This window comes from Phascolarctos cinereus, unplaced genomic scaffold (genome assembly GCF_003287225.1).
Source record: "Phascolarctos cinereus isolate Bilbo 61053 unplaced genomic scaffold, phaCin_HiC Scaffold_8;HRSCAF=390, whole genome shotgun sequence".
In the NCBI taxonomy this organism is placed as follows: domain Eukaryota; kingdom Metazoa; phylum Chordata; class Mammalia; order Diprotodontia; family Phascolarctidae; genus Phascolarctos; species Phascolarctos cinereus.
Window position 1 is genome coordinate 66,272,377 of NW_027556291.1, and position 20,240 is coordinate 66,292,616.

The following is a 20,240-nucleotide window of genomic DNA, read 5'->3' on the forward strand; positions in this document are numbered from 1 at the left end:
GAAGGCTTTGCTGGTCCAAGGCAAGAGTAGCTTACTTTTCTACAAGAGTTGTTTAAAAAAAAAAGGCTTTGGCTTTAAATGAAAAGAGTATGGTAGTACTCACTCTTCTCATGGGGAAATATTTCAGTTGAGCCAGAAGCTGGAATCAGAGAGAAGTCTTACAGCCAGCCGGCCATTTCTAGCAGTGCCCAATGGAGACGTGGTAAGCAGAGCAGCATACAGCTACTCATGCAGCATACATGACCTGCTGGTCATGGAACAGCAGGATCATATCACCACAAAGGAAGAACTGTACTAAAGAGACTTCATGTAGGGTCACTGCACCCTAATGTAACTGAATCTCTGAGCCCTCCAGCAGGGTAGATGATGGCCAGATGGACAGGTGATGGCTATGGGATTGGAACATTTTCAGATTCCAGACATGCCTCAAACAACCTTGGTACAACTGAATGGATCTGAATGAAAGTTGGTCATTTTCCTGAATGTTCTGATCCCTCCAGCACCAGTTCATTTTGGATACTGATGAGCTTGAACGGCTTAGAATGTTCTCGGGAATGATGGACCATCGCCAATTAACTTCAAGACTTCTGGAAGGTGTTCAGTAGTTTTTCAGTCATGTCCAACTCTTCACAACCCCATTTGATTTGCTATTCTTTTTTTTTTCCTTTTATAAAATTTATTTTTATTAATTTATTTTGATTTATCAGCAATCACTTCCATAAGCATAAGTTTTAAATTTTTCTCCCCCTCCCTCCTCACCTCCTTCCTCAAGACAATACACAATCTGATATAGGCTATACATATACATTCCTATTAAACATATTTTCACATTAGTCATGTTGTAAGGAAGAATGAGAACCAATAGAAAGAACCACAAGAAAGAAGAAACAAAACAAAACAGAAGAAAAAAAAAAGAGCAAATAGTATGCTTCAATCTGCATTCAGACTCCATTATTCTTTCTCTGGATGTGGATAGCATTTTCTATCATGAGACTTGGACATGGCTTGCATTGCTGAGAAGGGCTAAGTCTATCAAAGTTAGTCATCACACAATGTGGCTGTTACTGTGTACAACGTTCTCCTGATTCTGCTCACTTCACTCAGCATCAGTCCATTCAAGTCTTTCCAGGTTTTTCTAAAGTCCACCTGCTCATCATTTCTTTTCTTTTCTTTTCTTTTCTTTTCTTTTCTTTTCTTTTCTTTTCTTTTCTTTTCTTTTTTCTTTTCTTTTCTTTTCTTTTCTCTTCTCTTCTCTTCTCTTCTCTTCTCTTCTCTTCTCTTCTCTTCTCTTCTCTTCTCTTCTCTTCTCTTCTCTTCTCTTCTTTTCTCTTGACTCTTCTTTTCTCTTTTCTTTCTTTCTTTCTTTCTTTCTTTCTTTCTTTCTTTCTTTCTTTCTTTCTTTCTTTCTTTCTTTCTTTCTTTGCTTGCTTTCTTTCTTTCTTGCTTGCTTTCTTTCTTTCTTGCTTGCTTTCTTTCTTGGCAATTGGGGTTAAGTGACTTGCCCAGGGTCACACAGCTAGTAAGTGTCAAGTGTTTGGTCTGTGGCTGGATGTGAACTCACATCCTCTTGACTTCAGGGCCAGTGCTCTATCCACTGCACCACCTAGCTGCTCCCTCATCATTTCTTATAGCATAATAGTGGTTTGCCATTTCCTTCTCCAGCTCATTTTATAGATGAAGAAACTGAGGCAAACAGGGTGAAGTGACTTGCTCAGGTTCACACAGCTAGTGAGTGTCTGAGGTCAGATTTGAACTCAGAAAGATGAGTCTTCCTGACTCTAGGCCTGGCACTCTATGCACTATGGTGCCACCTAGCTACCCTTCTGGAAGATAGTGGCTTCCAAATTCCTCCAGCGGAGGAACAAGATCTTGGTGCAGTAACCAAAGATGAGCTTGGCTGGCATACAGAAATGAAAGACCATGTAATTGAAGAATGTAACAAACATGGCGGAGTCATCTATACTTTTCTGAGGGGTGGGGTGGGTAGAGTACTGGACCTGTGATTTTGTTGAAGGGGACCTCCCAGTGAGGAAACTCCCTCTACCAGAGCAGATCAGTACCCATTCTGCAGCTTATATGTATTTCTGTTGATTAAAAATTAAGCTCACAGGATTGAGGGGCCCCCCATTTTTATGGCAGATGCGTCACAGAAGAGAAGTCTTCTGATCAAATGATTCCAGATGCGTACATGCCTCTCCCAACTTGCCATATTATCGAGAGAGGGAGGCATTCCCTCCACACATGTGTCTTCTCTGTGTGTAGATCTGTACACCATGGTGTGCATATTTGTGGGAGAGGGTGCCTCAGGTAGATGTGGGAACAAGGAGCCTGAGCTCTGATTCTAGTGGATGTGCAACCAGAGAATTCCTTGAACCTGGGCCAGGTGTTTCATAAGGGATTCACCTTGCAAATGCCCTTGGTTTCTATATGTACCCACACTTCCAACACAAAACAATACCCACTGGCACATAGACGTGCATCTCTCCTGCATATATGCCCAATGTGACCATCAGTCCTAGATGTTCACTCAAGGTTCATTCACCCAGAAATACAATTTGACTTAGTCATACACTTGGGGGTGACTAGGTGGCGCTACAGTGGATAGAGTGCCTCACCTACAGGCAGGAAGACAAGTTCAGAAACTTAACTGTGAGACTCTGGGCAAGTCACTTAACCACTCTATGCCTCAGTTTCTTCATCTATCAAATGAACTGGAGAAGTAAATGTCAAATCACTCCAGTATCTTTGCCAAGAAAACTTCCAATGGGTCATGAAGAGTTGGACATGAGCGAAACAACTGAACAACAGTCACACACTCACACCGCTATCTTGTGCATGCGCAGACACACCACACATTGATAAACCTTCATTTCCCCATGCACACACATACGCTGATTCAGAAACATGCAACCACACGCAACTACTTGTTCCAACTTGATGCCTCTGAGTATATGCAGACATACGTGCTCCCATTTTGCCTCGCACACAGGGACACAAAGACATGCTCCTCTCCCACATTCTTATGGCCTCAGAAGAGACACAGACATATATAAACACTGTCAACTTCAGATATACACACGCACACATGTACTTCAATAGACACAACCACATGCACTCACGTCCTCAACTTGACATTCACCCCATGAACAGGTCTACATTGCACATGTCCACTCTACCAGCCATACAACACCACCTTTTAATACACGTACGCTCGTTACCCCTGAACATTTGTATACAACCCTTCATGTCCATCCCTTCAACCTCGTGTGTAAACACACATACACAGACTCAAAGGCACACAGAGACACTGGCAATCCCATCTACACCCTCACGTTTACTGAATCTACTCAGTAGAGTTTCCATTTTGTCTTTGTACATCTAGTGCCTGGCCCATGTTGTTCAGCTGTTTAGTTGTATCTGACTCTACATGACCCCATGAGCATTGTCCTTGGGGTTTTCTTGTCAAAGATATGGGAGTGGTTTACCATTTCCTTCTGTGAGTTCCCATTTTATAGATGAGCAGCTGAGGCAAATAGGGGTTAAGTGACTTGCTTAGGGTCACACAGCTAGTGTCAGAGGCTAGATTTGAACTCAGATCTTTCTGACTCCAGGCCCAGTGCTCTATCCACTGCAGTGCCATCTAACTACCTGGCACATAGTAGATGCTTAATAAATGCCCATTGAATTAAATTGGATGGCTAGGTTAGTGTACACTAATATACTGTGACCTCTACACACATACATACAGCCTCTTACTATGGCAGAGTAGATAGAGGGCCACCTCAGGACCCTGGTTTTGAGTCTTACTTCTGACACTGGCTGTGGGACCCCAGGGGCAAGTCATATAACCTCTCAGTGACCCTAATCAACTCTCTAAGACTCTAAGGTGCTGACCTACATTAGGAAAGGGAGTTTCCTTCATAAGACATGACATCATAGGTCCAGTCCCCCTGTGCCGGACATTGGTGATTCAAAGACAAAATGAAACTGTCCCTTCCCTCAGATTGCTTACAGATGCCCCTCATCTCCCCCTCATCGACACATACCCAGAAGCACATACATCATCAGCTAGAAATGCATGAAGCAGGGCTCAAAGGCGTGCAAACTACTCCACAGGCCCACCCAGCTATATCCTGTTGTATCCCCAAGAACGTCACCACACCCATCCACTTATGTATGACCCCCCCACCCCAAGCACACACATTTCCACAGATAGACAATGCCAGGATCATTCCTGACTAATTCATCCACCAGGCACATGCCCCTATAAGCACAAACAGACACACCCTTGGGCACACAACCTTACATACACACACATACCACATACACACACATACACACATGCTCATACAGTTGCTGTCTCATTCTGTACTTGCATTATTCCAACCCCCTTAATTGACAAAGGGGGAAACTGGATTACCAAGAGATTTGCCAAGGTTACATGACCAGGATATGGAAAAAAACTAAGAGTTGGACTCAGGACACTGGATTTGGAGTCAAGAAGACTCAGGTTCAAATTCTGTCTCAGATACTAGTCATATCACCCTGGACAAGTCATTTAACCATTCTGTGCCTCAGTTTCCTCATCTGCAAAATTAGGGGTTGCACTCAGTGGCTTTCAGGCTCTAAATTAAGGAGTTAAAGATGCTCTTGACTCTTTCCATGATACTTCTTAAATGTTTCTAAGTCTTCTGCTGTATGTGTCCTATCTCCTCAAACAGACCATAAGCAAACTGAGGCCAAGGGCCATGGCTGGCAGCTACTTTCCTAAGAGTGTCCCAACCCACCCTCTGCCACGTTCCTGTGCAATCACCCACATCTACACAATCACAGGACAGTAACATATACCCACACCCACACACAAAGCCCACATTATCAAAGAACGGTCTCAGGCTGAGGGCAATATCCAGGCTGAAGGGGCCAATACTCTGTTTGCCTAGCTGGTGGAGCACACTGGACATGGCACACAGGCTGGCTATGATCACCCTCTCACTGGGGTCATAGAGAGCATCCAGGAAGACTGGTAGCTGGGCCTGGAGCAGGCTACCCTAGAGGAAGGACAGGCAAAGCTGTGACTGAGGAGGCAGCCAAGTGGCCAGTAGCAAAGGAGCTCATTTGCCCTTTGGGCCCTTGAGGGTCAGCCTGGCAGCATGGCTTCCTGGATGGGGGTTGGCCTGGCAACACAGCTTCCCATCTAGGGGTGCAGGGTAGGGACATTTACCTTCTCAGGGCTGCAGATGATGTTGGTGAAGCAATGGAAGCTGAACGCTCATACCAACAAACTGGAATCTTTGATGCCCTTGCATAGGTAGGCCAAGATCATGCTTTGTGGCAGCATCCTTGATGTCAGAGGGCTCAGCAAGAACTGGAAAAGCCAGCCCAGGTGGCTTTGGATTTCTTTCTCTCTCTCTCTCTCCCAAGGGGCAAATGCCGGGAACAGGGAGGAAGCATCTCATCCAGCCTGGACTGCACTCTCCACCATCCACAATAAGTGGTTACCAGCCTATGCTTGAAGGGGAGCCACTACTTGCTGAGGCAGCTTGGTGTGTTTTGGGTCCCTCTGCCCTGAGGCAGATGGGAATGGGAGATGGGGGTGCTGGAGGGGGGGGAACAGTTCTCACCTCTGTGAAGAAGATCACGGCCATCATTCTCTGCCTCTCTTCCTTGTTCTGGAACATGGATATGGAGTGAAGCATAATCCCGGGGATGTGGGGGCGACTGTATTCCACCATGGCCCTGGGGCAAGGAAGAGTGAACAGAAGGAAGCCCACCCCCACTATGGCAGGGCTGTCTGCTTCCACCCCCAGCCAGAGGTCAATGTGGGATTGAAGCAGGAGCAAGAGCTTGGCGGTCCCAGGCCCTGTGTTCAAATCCTGCCTCTGACATTTCTGAACTGTATGGCCTTGAACCACTTACCTGCCCTCCCCAGGCCTTAGTCTCTTCACCTGGGTTAATCTTGTGCCGTGTCTGGGGTCCCAGGGGAGGGAGAGGTTGCCTTTGGCCCTTTGTCATTGGCCTCCCCCTGGGGAAAGAGCCCTCCCATTTGTTCAACGAGGCATACCGGTCAGTGTGGCAAGATGCTAGGGGCAGCTGCTGCTGAGGTGTGCCATCCCTGACCCCACCATTCCACCCCCAGAGGGGCCTTCACCAGCAGGCTAAATAGCCTCTCTCTGAGAACATTCGTAGCTAAATGGGCAGGATCTAGTCCACCCTATGGTGAGCTCTCCTCTCTCCCCCAATTTGACTTGAGCTTTGGCAGACCCTCTTCTGTGGCAGACCTCTCTCCCTAGATCCCTTTTGCCCACCCCCACCTCCCAGCCTTTGTCTCCTAGTCCCAAGCTTTGGGCAAACCCCCTTGTAAGGTAGACCCCTCTCCCCAGACCCACGAACTCTCCTCCCATCCCCCAGCCCTTGTTTTCTGGTACTGAACTTTGGGCAAACCTTCTGTGGCAGACTGTCCCCCCAACACACTGGGAGGGAAGGTCAGGCAGAGGACAGTCCTAGGGTACTCACAGTACCTGGAGAGCATACAGACACCTGAGCGGAAGGATCTGGGCATCACCAGCTAGGCCCAGGCATCTTGGAGCTCCAGGTAAGCGAATTCCTTCCAGAAACCATTCTTGGAGAAGAGGCTTTTCACTGATGTAGTATGGCCAGAGCAGGCGCACCTCAGTCAGTGTCAGGCCCCAGCCTTGCAGCCCCCATTCCCCTGGATGTTTAGTCCTACACTGGACCCCTTCCCACACTGGGAGAGACTTTGGGCATATCTGGGAAGAACAGTCCCACTTGCAGCTTCATGGCTTCTCTTCCTTTGTAAGAGAGGGACAAGGCTTGCAATGCTAGCCCCAAAAGGCTGGCCTAAGGAAAGCTCTTTGGAATCTTTCAGCATAGTAGAAATATGGCTTATTTTTACTATTACTATTTGGATGCTGGCAAGTAGGAGCAGGGGCTTTTATAGTCACAGAGTTCCAGAAGGGACCGCAGAATAAGATGAAGTTCAGCCAGATGGGGGAACAGGCAGAAAGGCACCAAGAAGGGAAACTGGTGGTCAAAGTCACACCATATGTGACCTGGGTGACATGGAGCCTTCTCCAATGTAGTTACAGCTAGGTAGCTTAGTAGTTTGAGCACTGGGCCTGGAGTCAGGAAGACCCTAGTTCAAGTTCAGCCTCAGATACTTCCTAGCTGTGCGATACCAGGCAAGTCACTTAACTGCTCTGTGCCTCTGTTTCCTCATCTGTAAAATGGGGATAATAATAGCATCCACCTTCCAGGGTTATTGTTAGGACCAGACGAGATAATATTTGTAAAGTACTTTGTAAACCTTAGAGCACTAGCTATTATTATTATTCATAGCATTAAAATAACATTGTTATTTATGATTGCACATGTATAAGCTATATCAGATTGCTTGCCACCTTGGGGAGTGGGGAGGGAAGGGAGGGAGAAAAATGTGGACTCAAAATCTTATTTAAAAAAATGAATGTTGAAAACCATCATTACATGTCATTGGAAAAAATAAAATACTATTTATTTTAAATCATTGTTATTAATGGCATTAAAATGCCAGCTAGTATCATTACTATCATTATCATCATTATTATTAGTGAGTAGCAGAATGGGGTGAGGTACCTTCTGACTGAATACAGTGCTCTTTACACTTTTCTGTCTATTTCAGAAGCAGAATCTGACATCCAGACAAGGTAAGTGACTTGTCCAAGGACACTTAGCAAGTTAGTCTCAGAACCAGAGCTAGAATCACAGTCTCCCCACTCCTTGCCCAGGGCTTTTTCCAATGCACTGGGCTAGTGTTCCCACAGGCCAGGCCATTGACTAAGCACCAGGGAGCCCAAGGAGACAAATGGAGAATCTCTTTGGGTGAGCCTCAGTTTTCTCATCTGTGAAATGAAGGCCGGAACTACATAACTTCTTTTAGCTAAAATCTTCAGATCCTGCAATATAGTTTCAAAACCCAGTCCTGATAGCTACTAGTTGTGTGACCATGGGAAAGTCCCTTTTCCTTCTCAAACCTGTTCATGGATATTGAGAATTCCAAGAATGTGAAGACAAGCTCCTGAGTGTGGTATTGGACCAGTAGAGAGAAGGCCCACAGGGCAGCCTTCTTGACAGTCACGGTTTGAATAAGACAGAGCTAGAGGTAAATCCTCTTTCTGATTTCAGCCACCTGCATAGAGGCAAAGGGGGCTGAACCAAGGCCCCATCCCCATAGGCAGCCTGCAAACACTGCTTGGCAAGTCCACAGAGCTTCCCCTACCTCCCCAAATGTTCTTCCTCAGGAACAGCCATTAGTTCTTTTAGAAGATAGCTTCTGATAGAAAACAGAGCTCCAAACTTGGCTTCAGAAGCCAACTGTCAAACCTGCTGATTGCTAAGGATACCACAGACTACAAATTTAATTCACATTTATACCTAACTATTGAAGTAAAAAATCAAGGGAGAGCCCCAAATCCAAAGGAAAGATTAGGGGGAAGTCAGAAATAAGCTTTTATTCAAACCAAATGAGAAAAGTATACAGTGGATTATGGAGAGATTGTTAACAGCAACTGATAATGAATAAGGTACTGAAATCTACCAAAGTGATCTTTGCTTTGAAAGTATGCGCTACGAAATTCTACTATTTAATGTTACATGTGCTTTAACAAAGTATTATATAAGATAAGCTTGTTAATTTCTCAGTTGATCACGTTTATGGAATGCCTCTAAACCATGAGGCTGACCCTAACTGCTGGCAAAATGCCTACAAGATAGAAATAAGATCACCAAAGTTGAAATCTTAGATATGAAATGACAATGGTAATGTCTGACCTTGGGCAAGTCCCTAGACCTTAGTTTCCTATAAAATGAGAGGGTTGGTCTAGATGGTTTCTGAGGTACCTTCCGGCTCTAGATCTACAGTAATGTCATTGTATGAAGCCAAGATCAACAGCCTTGTTTTCTATTAATTTCTGCCCCTTCCCCTGGAGGGGAATCAACAGGACTACAGTCAAAGATCGGGCATGCTTTTGCCACACTCAACCTAGTATTTAAGGAACAAGGCAATCCTTTTACACCTCCCTAATCAACTCACTCTCCCACTAACCACAGAGGCTCTTCCAAGCCTTTTCATCCTTCTTCAAACCGCCCATGGCTCCCCTTCTCCCCACACTCTCAAATGAGAACCTTGCCTCCTATTTCACTGAATAATTCGAAGCCATTCACTGAGAGCTCCCTCTCCTCCCCTCCTCTTCCTCATCCCACATCACCCTGAGGCCTTCAGCCACTCTCTCCATCCTCACCCCTGTCTCACATAAAGAGGTGGCCCTTCTCTTTGCCAAAGCAAACCTGTTGTATGCACAAGTGATCCCATTCCATCCTATCCTCTCCAGCAGATTGCCCCCTCTATCATCCATATTTTTACTAATTTTCAATCTCTCCCTGCTCACTGATTGCTTCCCTACTGCCTACAAGCTTATGTCTCTCCCATCCTCAAAAAATCCCTCACTTCATCCATCCCTGCTAGGTATCATCCCATATCTCTCCTTCATTTTGTGGCTAAACTCCTTGAGGATTCTTTTGTGAAGGCAAACTAGGACATCTTTTGCCTTAATTCTTACCTAGCCTTTAGTCACTGAATGGGTGTTGCCTCAGACAAACTGAGACCTGGGAAAGACCTTAGCTTACAAAGAGGCCAAGGTCTCCCACTGCATCTGGGGTCATCTCCAGCTGTCCTGACCTAGACTCTGATGACTCTGGAGGGAAGAGTAAGGCTTGTGACTTTGCACAGCTGTGCCTCCCTTAAATCCACTTCACTTGCAAATCAAGACATCATCCTCCTGATGTCATTGGTTCTCTTCGAGAATGAACGATTGACAATAACAAACTCCTTGAGAAAGGCCATCTATAACAGATGCCTCCACTTCCTCTTCTTTTCATTCTCAAGTCTCTGCAATCTGGCTTCTGTCCTCATCATTTCACCAAAAACACTCTCTCCATTGTTACCCATGATCTCTTAGTTGTCAAATCCAATGGTCTTTTCTCAATCTTCATCCTTCTTGACCTCTCTGAAGCCTTTGACGCTGTGGATCACTTTCTTCCTTGATACTTTCTTCTCTCTAGGTTTGTATAAAATTGGTATCCTGACTCTCCTTCTATGTATCCGACCACTCCTTCTATGTATCCAACCACTCCTTCTCAGTCTCCTTCATTGTTTAGGTTGTACACATTAACCGTGGCCATGCCCTAAGGCTCTACATTGGGCCCTCTTCTCTTCTTCTACTAGACTATTTCACTTGGTAACTTCATCAGTTACCGTAAATTCAATTATCTCTATGCTGCTGATTCTCTGAACTACTTATCCAGACCTAACCTCCCATGACCTCCAATCTGATATTTCCAACTGCCTATTGGATATCTTGAACTGGATGTCCTGTAGACCCCTTAAACTCACTATGTCTAAACCTGAACTCATCTTTCCTGCCCACACTCCTCCCTCCTCTGAACTTCCCTATTATTGTCAAGGGCACCGCCATCCTCCCAGTCACCAAATTTCTTATAACCTAAGTGTCACCCTCAATTCTTCCCTCTCTTTTACCCCTCCCTCATTCCATCTGTTACCAAGTCTTATTGATTTTACCTTCATAACATCTTTCCACTCACCTGGATACTGCCATCACCTCAAGTCTGGATTACTGCATCAGCTGCTGGTGGGGCTGCCTGCCACAAGGCTTTCCCCACTCCAGTCCATCTTCCATTCAGCTATCACACTGATCTTCCTAAAGCACAGGTCTGACCATGTCCCTCCTCTCCCCCTCTAGTGGCTCTTTATTGCCTTCAGAATCAAATATACAAGCCTCTGTTTGGTGTTCAAAGCCCTTCAGAACTGAGCCCCTTCCTTTCTCTCTAGTCTTCTTCTACCTCACATCCCCTCACCCCCAACCACTAGCATAGACACTGTGATCCAATAACACTGGCCTCCTGGCTGTTCTTTACACAGACCCTCCATCTCTCAACTATAGGCATTTTAAATGGCTGTTCCTCCCTCCCCCCTGCCCCATTTCTGAAATGTTCTCTGTCCTCATCTCTGCCTTCTGGCTTCCCTGTTTTTTTTTTCAAATCCTAGCTAAAATCCCATCTTCTACAGGAAGTCTTTCCCAATCCCTGCTAATGCTAGTGCCTTCCCTCCCTCTCTCTCTCTCTCTCTCTCTCTGTCTCTCTCTCTCTCTCTCTCTGTCTCTCTCTCTGTCTCTGTCTCTGTCTCTCCTCTCTCTCTGTCTCTCTCTTCTGTCTCTGTCTCTGTCTCTCTGTCTCTGTCTCTCTCTCCTCTCTCTCTCTCTCTGTGTCTCTGTCTCTGTCTCTCTCTCTTTCTCTGTCTCTCTCTCTTCTGTCTCTGTCTCTCTGTTCTGTCTTTGTCTCTGTCTTTCTCTCTCTTCTCTCTCTGTCTCTCTCTTCTGTCTCTGTCTCTGTCTCTGTCTCTCTGTCTCTGTCTCTCTCTCTTCTCTCTCTCTGTCTCTCTGTCTCTGTCTCTCTCTGTCTCTCTCTTCTGTCTCTGTCTCTCTCTCTTTTGTCTCTGTCTCTGTCTCTCTCTGTCTCTTCTCTCTCTCTCTGTCTCTCTCTCTTCTCTCTCTCTGTGTCTCTGTCTGTCTCTCTGTCTCTCTTTTCTGTCTCTCTCTGTCTCTCTCTGTTTCATCTCCATTTTATCTCAGCACCTTGCTGGTACATCATTGTGACTCCCATTAGTCTGGGAGCTCCTTAAAACAGAGACTGTCTTGCCTTTTGTTGTATCCCCATTGCTTAGCAGGGTGTCTGACACATGGTGGGTGCTTACTAAGTGCTTGCTGACTGACTGACTGAGGTAGAAGAATCTTCCTAAGCTACTTGTAGCTATTTCTATTCACTGTGGCTCCATAGCAAAGAGGCCCAGGTATACAGCTATGAAGGGTTGTAGACAGCCTCCTGCTTTTACAACCAGAACCACAGACCTAGAATAGTTACTACCCTTACCTAGAAGCAGTAAGGCCACTACTATTTAAACCAGCACCAGAAATTCCCTGAAGGGATGGTGCTGCCCTCTGTGGCAATAGGGAAGGGGGTAAGGATTTAAGGAGAAACATAGAGTGTCGTTTTGGTCATGCTAACTTTGAGATGTCTACATACTGGACTTCCAGTTGGAGATGTCTGAAAGGCAGCTGGAGATGGGAGACTGGAGGTCAGCAGAGAGGTTAGGGCAGGATAGGTAGATGTGAGAATCATCAGCATAGAGATGGTCATTAAATCCATGGGAGCTGATGAGATCACCAAGGGAAGTAGGATAGAAAGAGAAGAGAAAAGGGCCCAGGATAGAATCCTGAGGGATACCTATGGTTAGAGGGTGTGATCTGGAGGAGAATACAGTGAGTCAGACTGGGAGTGGTCAGAGAGGTAAGAAAAGAATCAAGAGAGGGAGAGGGAGAAGGAGAGCGAGAGAGAGACAGATAGATAGAGAGAGAGAGAGAGAAAGAGAGAGAGAGAGAGAACCAGAGAGACAGTCAGAGACAGAGACACACAGAGAGATAGAGAGACAGAGACAGACAGAGAGACACACACAGAGACAGAGATAGAGAGATAGAGAGACAGACAGAGAGAGAAAAAGAGACAGAGAGACAGAGACAGAGACAGACAGAGAGACACACACACAGAGACAGAGATAGACAAAGAGAGAAAAAGAGAGACAGAGACATAGAGAGACAGAGACAGAGAGACAGTCAGAGACAGAGAGAGTCACACAGAAAGACAGAGAGACAGAGATAGACAGAGACAGAAACAGACAGAGAGACACACACAGAGATAGAGAGGTAGACAGAGAGAGAAAAAGAGAGACAGACAGAGACAGAGACAGGGAGAGAGAGACACACACACACACACACAGAGTGAGAGAGAGAGAGAGAGAGAGAGAGAGAGAGAGAGAGAGAGAGAGAGAGAGAGAGAGAGAGAGATGTGTCCTGAAAACCTAGAGAGAAGAGAGTGATCCACAGTGTCCAAAGCTGCAGAGAGGTCATGGAGAATGAGGATGGAAAAAGGGCCATTGCATTGGGCAACTGAGGGATCATTCAGAGAGAGCAGTTGGTACAATGATAGTCCGAAACTGGATTGAAAGGGTTAAGAAGAAAGAATGTATATTTAGATCAGATGCTGTATTACAGATATAACACTGGAACTGAAAAGGTCCTTGGTGATGTCAAACCCTCTCTTTTTTTCAGTGGAGGAAACTGAGGCCTGAGCCTTGTCCAAAGTCTCCCAGCTCCTAGGTGAGTAGTGGAGACAGGATTGGAGTCAATGCTGTTTTCACCTCTGCTTTTATTCTTTCTCCCATTGGACCGTCTTCCTTTCTTACAATTTCTTTCTTACTTGGGGACCTCCCTCTCCAGCTCACTTGTCTTACTGATATCTATACACCAGAGGACCTTGGTCCCAGCTCTCAGGATGGTCCCCACATAGGGGGTTCCCTGACCCCTGGCTCAGCCAATGCTCCCCCTCAGCAGCCCGTATTGCTCTCTCCTAGGGTTTAGGAAGTGGGGGTTGGGAAGAAGGGGTGGGGAGGAGAAACAGCAACCTGGCCTGATTCTGACATTGGACTCCTCAAACAGCTTCAGTCTCTGCCAGTTTCAATCCCTTAGGGATAGAGGCCATGTGACCTTGGGCAAGTCTTAATTTCCTCTGTGTCTCAGTTTCTTCATCTACTTACTACACAGAATTATTGCGAGGACCATGCTTTGTAAATCTTAAAAGAGCTGAAAAGCAAAATAAAAATTTTAAAGTATAGTGAGTTGAGTCAAAAAATAAAGTATACCGTAACAGCAACATTTTAAAGATGTTGAAAGCCTTACGCCCTCTGATCAATTCAATGAACAGCTTTCATTCCAGAGGACAGAGTATAAAGGTGCTACCCACCTCAGGCCAGAGAGGTGATGGACTCAAGATACGGAAGGAGCTCTGCTTTGGGACAGGCCCACCCTCTGAGTGGCCTAGACAGTGCTTAATTGTTACAAGGGTTTTCTTTTTCTTTTTTTCCATTGGGGGAGGGGGAGAGAAAATAAATGCTTGCTAATTGAAAAAATCAGAACATCAAACCCAATCAATCTTAAAATAAGGCGCAATGTGAACCATGATTTTGTGGCTGCCTCTGTTTATACAGGTGGAGCTTTCCTTTGCAGTCCTCACATTTCCGTTCCACTTGGGGCCTCTGGGGAACAGAAGGGAGAGGGAGAAGGGGAGGAGTTGAGAAGAAGTAACTAAAACTGCAAAGTGATGGGAGTGTCAGACATGGCCACACTGAGTTCAAAGCCCAAGGCCAACTGCTTGGTGGCATCATCTATGCCCCACATGGAAGAGAGACCACCCTTCCTGGCTGCCAAGCTGGAGCAAGACCACACGGACATTGCAAGCCCAGCCCCAGCCCCAGCCCCTCTCTGGGGATCAGAAGCCATGACCCGTGGGAGCCCAGATGGGGGAGAACAGGCAGAACAGTGGCTGGGGGTGGGGGAGGCTGAGCAGAGACTCCGATCTTAGATCTGCTCTGAGCTTAATTAGCTCAGCAGGAGACTAAGGGTAGGGGTCAGCTCGATCTCCTCTTGCCCTAAAGTCTCACCCAGCACCCTGTGCTGCTTTTGCCTGGCTGGGCTCCCACAGGTCAAGACCTACAGCCCCCTCATGCTCAAAGGGAAGGGGATGGCAGGCACCTCTACTGAGGAGCTACGATGAATCTACTTTGTCCCTGATGTGATCAGAACTCCCCCTCTCACCACGTGTGAGCTTATCTGGAATACAGCAAGAGCTGCTGCTGGTGGGGGAGGAGTTGCTGGAACATTCTAGGAGGGCCACCTGCCCAGTGGTGCAGCCTTCCCAAATGGTCCAAAATGGGGAGTCTCTGCACAGCTAACGCAATAATTAGTGCTGCTTCCTGAACCCTTATCGAATGGCTACATCCATCATATCTCTCTGCCTCCTCATCCCCAACATGTAGTGAAAACAAGGTCTGTACACCAGCAGAGAGGCTGAATAAATGTTTGTTGTTCTCTACTGCTGGAGAGAGTGTGACCCAGCCATGTGCCATTTTGGGGCCTTGCCCAGATTCACTTCTTGAATTCCAGGGAATGGAGGCTAGCACCACTGGAAGAGGCCAGGGCAAATGAGTTCCTACACTGTTCAGAACTCTTTGGAGGGGAAGCTCTGCTGGGGTCTCTGTATCTCCCCCACCCCCAACTTCTGGTGCAGCCCTGGACAGACCAGTGCTTACATGTTTGTTGCATGGGATTTCTTGGCTCCCAATAGTGATGGCCTGAACTTAATGGAACCTTGCATCTCCTATGTGTCCTAAGGAACCTTGCCTCTCCTTACCTCCTTGAGATGGTTCTCATAACATTCAAAGATCTTAAGCAGCATCTCGGCAACAGTCTGGGCTCGGAAGAGGATAGCACAGTGCAAGCCATCCACCATGGTCACCATGAGATCCCTCAGCTGCGAAATGTCGAAGTGGTTCCCAAAGGCCTATGACAAATGGAGACGTCAAGGGGCAGCTAGGTTGCACAGTGGATAGAGCACTGGCCCTGAAGTCAGGAGGACCTGAGTTCAAATGTGACCTCAGACCAAACACTTGACACTTACTAGCTGTGTGACCCTGGGCAAGTCACTTAACCCCAATTGCCTAAAAAAACAAAAACAAAAACAAAAAACAAATGGAGACCTCAAGGAGGGGTGTGGCTGGAGTTAGGGCATTCCTATCTCTAGGGTCATGGGTGGTTGGGCAGAGGGAGCACCTAGGAAATCTGGGCTCCCAGGTAGGGAGACCTTTCCAGCCAGCTTATGAGCCTCCCTTTACTAGGAGGCCTAATTGGCTGTGAGGGAATCTGAAGCTCTAAGGAAGCTGGGCTCATAAACCATTAGAGGACTAAAGAGAGACCTAGACAGGGATGCCCAAGGTCATGTAGTGAGTGGCAAAGCAAGGCCTCAAACTCAGAACCAGTGAATCCAAGGATGCAATGGCCCACCCTGCCCCAGTGGGGAAGGCAAAGGGGAAGGGATGGCTCATATGAACATAGATAGAGCACTGGGAGGAAATTGAATCCAACTCCCTCATTTTACAGAAGCCTAGAGAAGTTAAATGAACTCTCCTGTGGTCTGGATGGGTGCTCAGGTCCTGCCTGCTTCCTCTTCCCTTGAGAAAGGGCCTATGTGGGATATGCTGCCCACCCCCCCACCAATGGCCTCCATTATGCTCTGTGATTCAGACCTGACTACAACTCCCATTTCTCAAGCTCTTTAAAGTTCACAAAGCACCATCCTTCCAACAGCCCTGGAGATGAGGGGTGCCAAGATTGTGATCCTCATTTTACAGATGAGGAAACTGAGGCCCAGATCAGAGGAAGTGATTTAGCTGAGGTCACAAAGCAAATATCAGTTAAAATCTGGGTCCTTTGACACTGAAGTCCAACACTTTCCTAATGGTATCACAGAGTCCCTGCTTAGCCAAGCAGCTGCTCTCTAAATGGTCCTAGAGTGAGCCGGCTGCTGGGGCCTAGGATTCACATCTCAAAGATGGCCAGTGGGCTGGGCTTTCTGTGACAATGGGCTTCACTGGTGGTTTAAATCTTCTTCTTCCATGTCTGTGTCCATCTCCCTAACTGTTTGGGGGGCATCCTGAGGGCAAGGATTCCATCTTTATACTATGGAGGAGGAAGTGGGGTACAATGGAAAGGGCAGGAGCTCCTGTGGTCCTGTGGGTCCAAATTCTACCTGTAACACTTCCTTCCCCTACCTGGGCCTCAGTTTCTCTCTCTGTAAAATGAGGGAGTTAGACTAGATGATCTCTGAAGTCTCTTCCAACTCTAGACCTAGGATCCTATGTGTGACCCTGGGCAACTCACTTTGCTTTCTCTGGACCTCAGTTTCCCCTTTCTGTAGAATGAAAGGGTTAAACTAGATGACCTCTGAGTTCCCTTGTAGCTCCAGCTCTGGGATCCCATGCCAGGCCATGTACTAGGTTCTAGGGATGCAAATATGAGATGCTCAATAAATAAGGAGAGTCCATTCCATTTCTCTACTGCTTTAAGATTGAAAAATGAAACCTCCCTACAATAGCCCTTTTAGGTAAATAGTTATTGTTATTGTTGAGAAGTTCAGTGGTGTCTGACTCTATGTGACCCCATGAACTTTGTCCATGGGGGTTTCTTGGCAAAGATATTGATGTAGTTTGTCATTTCCTTTTCCGGTGTGCCTCCATTTTACAGATGAGGAACTGAGGCAAATACAGGTGAAGTGACTTGCCCAGGGTCACATAGCTAGTAAGTATCTGAGGCCAGTCAGGTCTTTCTGACTCCAAGGGGACCTTGAACATTGTGTTTATCTAAAGCAGCCTGGCCTATTGGGAACAACACTGGATTCAAAGTCAAAGACCTGGAACTGAACCCCAACTCCATCCTCCTGAGGTCTCAGGCTGGCGGCTATAGGCTTTAAACCTCCATTTCCTCCTTTGTGTAATAAACATGCTGTACTATTTATCTAAGGGCATCTAGGTGGCACTGCAGTGGTTAGAGAGTCAGGAGGACCTGAGTTCAAAACAAGGGATTTTAGAACTTAGGGCATTGAACATCAGAAGACCTGGGTTCAAATCATGAGTCTGATGCCAGTTACTTATATGACCTTGGACAAGTCACTTCCTTCTCTGGGGAGATGTCTGGCCCTACAACAAGAGGTAGGTTTGGGCCTAAGGAATCCTCCCTGTGGGCTCCACAGTCCCTCTCCCACCTGCCTGGCTAGAGGCTGTTACCTTCACAATCTGGGAACAGCTGCTTAAAAAGCTGAGAGTGTGTGAAGCATAGCCCTTGTTTGAACGGCAGAACTGGCTCCTCGTCTTTTCCTTCAGTTTGGCTTCAGCCTCCATTATTGTGGAGTCCTGCCAGACACAACCGTGCCCGGGAGCAAGGCTATCAGTCTTCCGTCTCCCGGCAGAGAGCCCCAAGAGAAAACACAATCACGCCAGAGTGTCCCTCCCCACTCCGAGCCCAACCACTGATGTTCCAAGGAGGGGCTTAGGGTCTGTGGATGTTGGCCTACCCTTCTGCCAAAGCAGGATGGTATAGAGATAGAACACGCCTTCCATAGCCTGATGCCTGGTTTCTTCATCGGGATCATCACAGGTCATCCCCAACCTGCCCACCAGGCAACCTATCCTGGTAAACTCCACCTTAGACTGCAAGGAAGGAGGAAGAGTTATTTGTGTCCTGCTCATATAGGCCCAGGCCCAACACACTCTTGCAGGCATCTATCTACCTGTTCTGCTCCAGAAACTACCTGGGTATCTCATTCATCACAGTAGCTCTTCTGGCCCCCAGAAAGCCTTCCAGAAACAGGGATGGAGCAAAGGGCCCATGAGTGGGTTTTTATTAATGATTAATTAATAACTAACGGGGACATTTGCTAGGCAGGTGCTGTCATTAGAAAACCTTGTCTCTTGGCTTGTGCTAACATGAAGCCAGATTCCACTCAACCCGAAAGGATGCCTACCCTCAACACTCTGCTGACATTTCCCCCAGCGACTTGGGATTATGGGTATTCATGTACCTATCTCATTTCCCTTTCTCTGCTAGACTTTCTACTAGTTTCCTCCTCTGTAAGGTAAAGGGGCTGGGCAAGGTGAGCACTGAGGTCTCTTCTGGTGCTAGATTTAATGTCCTGTGATAAGTGTCTTGATCAAGGTCATTCAGGTAGTATGAACACAGACCAGTGTTTCTACCATACTGCACCATCACGTGGATGGATAAGAGGGAGGGTTAATAGATGAGTGGACAGATGAACTCTGTTCCTTTGGGGAATTGTCTGTCTTTGGCTGCCTGCCCTGCTGGCCTCTCAGGGCTATTGGGAGGACCCAATGGAATGCACTTACAGCTGTCACAAAGTGAAACAGGATATTTGGGGACATGGTAAGTTGATCTCTCCATGACTAATGATCTTTAAGAGGAGGCTTGATGGCCATGTGTTGAGGATGTCATGGAGGAGGTTCTGAATCACATGCAAGTTGCTCTCTATAACCTTTAAGGGCACCCCCTTCCAATTTGGCTTATGACTGGCATTCTACTGGCTGATAAAAGGCCAGGGACAGGGAAACAGGCCAATCCAATGAGCATTTTTTCATGGCTTAATAGAGGTCACAGCAGAAAGTGTTGGGGCATGGAGAGGGGCCCAGTCCTCTGCTCTGAGAGCGAAAGATGACTTGGGGACCAAGGGGGTCACAAGATCTGAGCTACGAGGGGCAGGGCAGGGGCCAAACTCACTTTAAAGTTGAATTGCTCTACAATGAACTTGAGAAGGATAGTACTGCTTCTCATTGCCCACTGGGGCTCATGGGAGAGTCTTGAATCCATCCAGATGACCATTTGCTGGAGGTGAGGAGACAACCATGGATAGAGAGGGACAAGAAAGAGATCCAGCTAGAGCATGAGGCCTTCATTGGAAACCAGATAAACAAGATCCCCAGATCCTTTGTCCATAGTGAGGGAATGGGAAGCCCACTGGTCCTGGATTCCATGTCTCAGGGCCATGCTGGTAAATATTTAACAACCAGCTGGGGTGGAGGGGGGAATGTATGCACATTTTAATGTTCCATCCTCATTATTAACATTTTTCCATCACTTTCTTAACTCTACCAACAAAACAATAAATCAAGCCGATTTCTGAGGCATTAATGCTTACACTGAAAATTTTAGAAATCAGCTCCAGCCAGCTGGCAGTAATTCTACCCATTTGACCTCAGGCCAATCTCTGGGCCTCAGTTTCTTCATCTCTAAAATGAGGGTTTGGCCTGATGATCTGGAATTCCTTCAAGCTCTAAATTTATGATTATATTGTGAAACCATATTTCAAACTTATTTTTTCATTTCCCTAGAAATATTAAGAAATAATATTTCTCTCTAAAACTCTTTCCAGACTCCTGGAAAAAGCTCCTTAGCTTAGAAAGTAGGTGATATATAAAGACCAAAGTGGGGAAAAAGCATTTCTCTGGGAAATGGATTAAGGGGGTCCTGGGAATAACTCAGTTTTCTTGTTGATATCAATGTTTTTCCTGGTTTCTAACTCCTGAAGGGATTAGAGCTAGAAGCTGCCCTTCTAGGTGAGAAAGGAGGAAGAGCTCCAAGGAGGGCCTTTAGGGAAAGTTAGGATCATACCTTGGGTGCAGGTTTTCTGACTTCAAATCCATCACTCTTTCTATC

At 46.6% G+C, this 20,240-nt stretch overlaps 1 pseudogene; it reads right to left on the bottom strand.

Moving 5' to 3' along the window:
• Window positions 1–20,240, bottom strand: part of LOC110194754 (maestro heat-like repeat family member 5) — a 162,798-nt pseudogene that overhangs the window by 33,713 nt on the left and 108,845 nt on the right.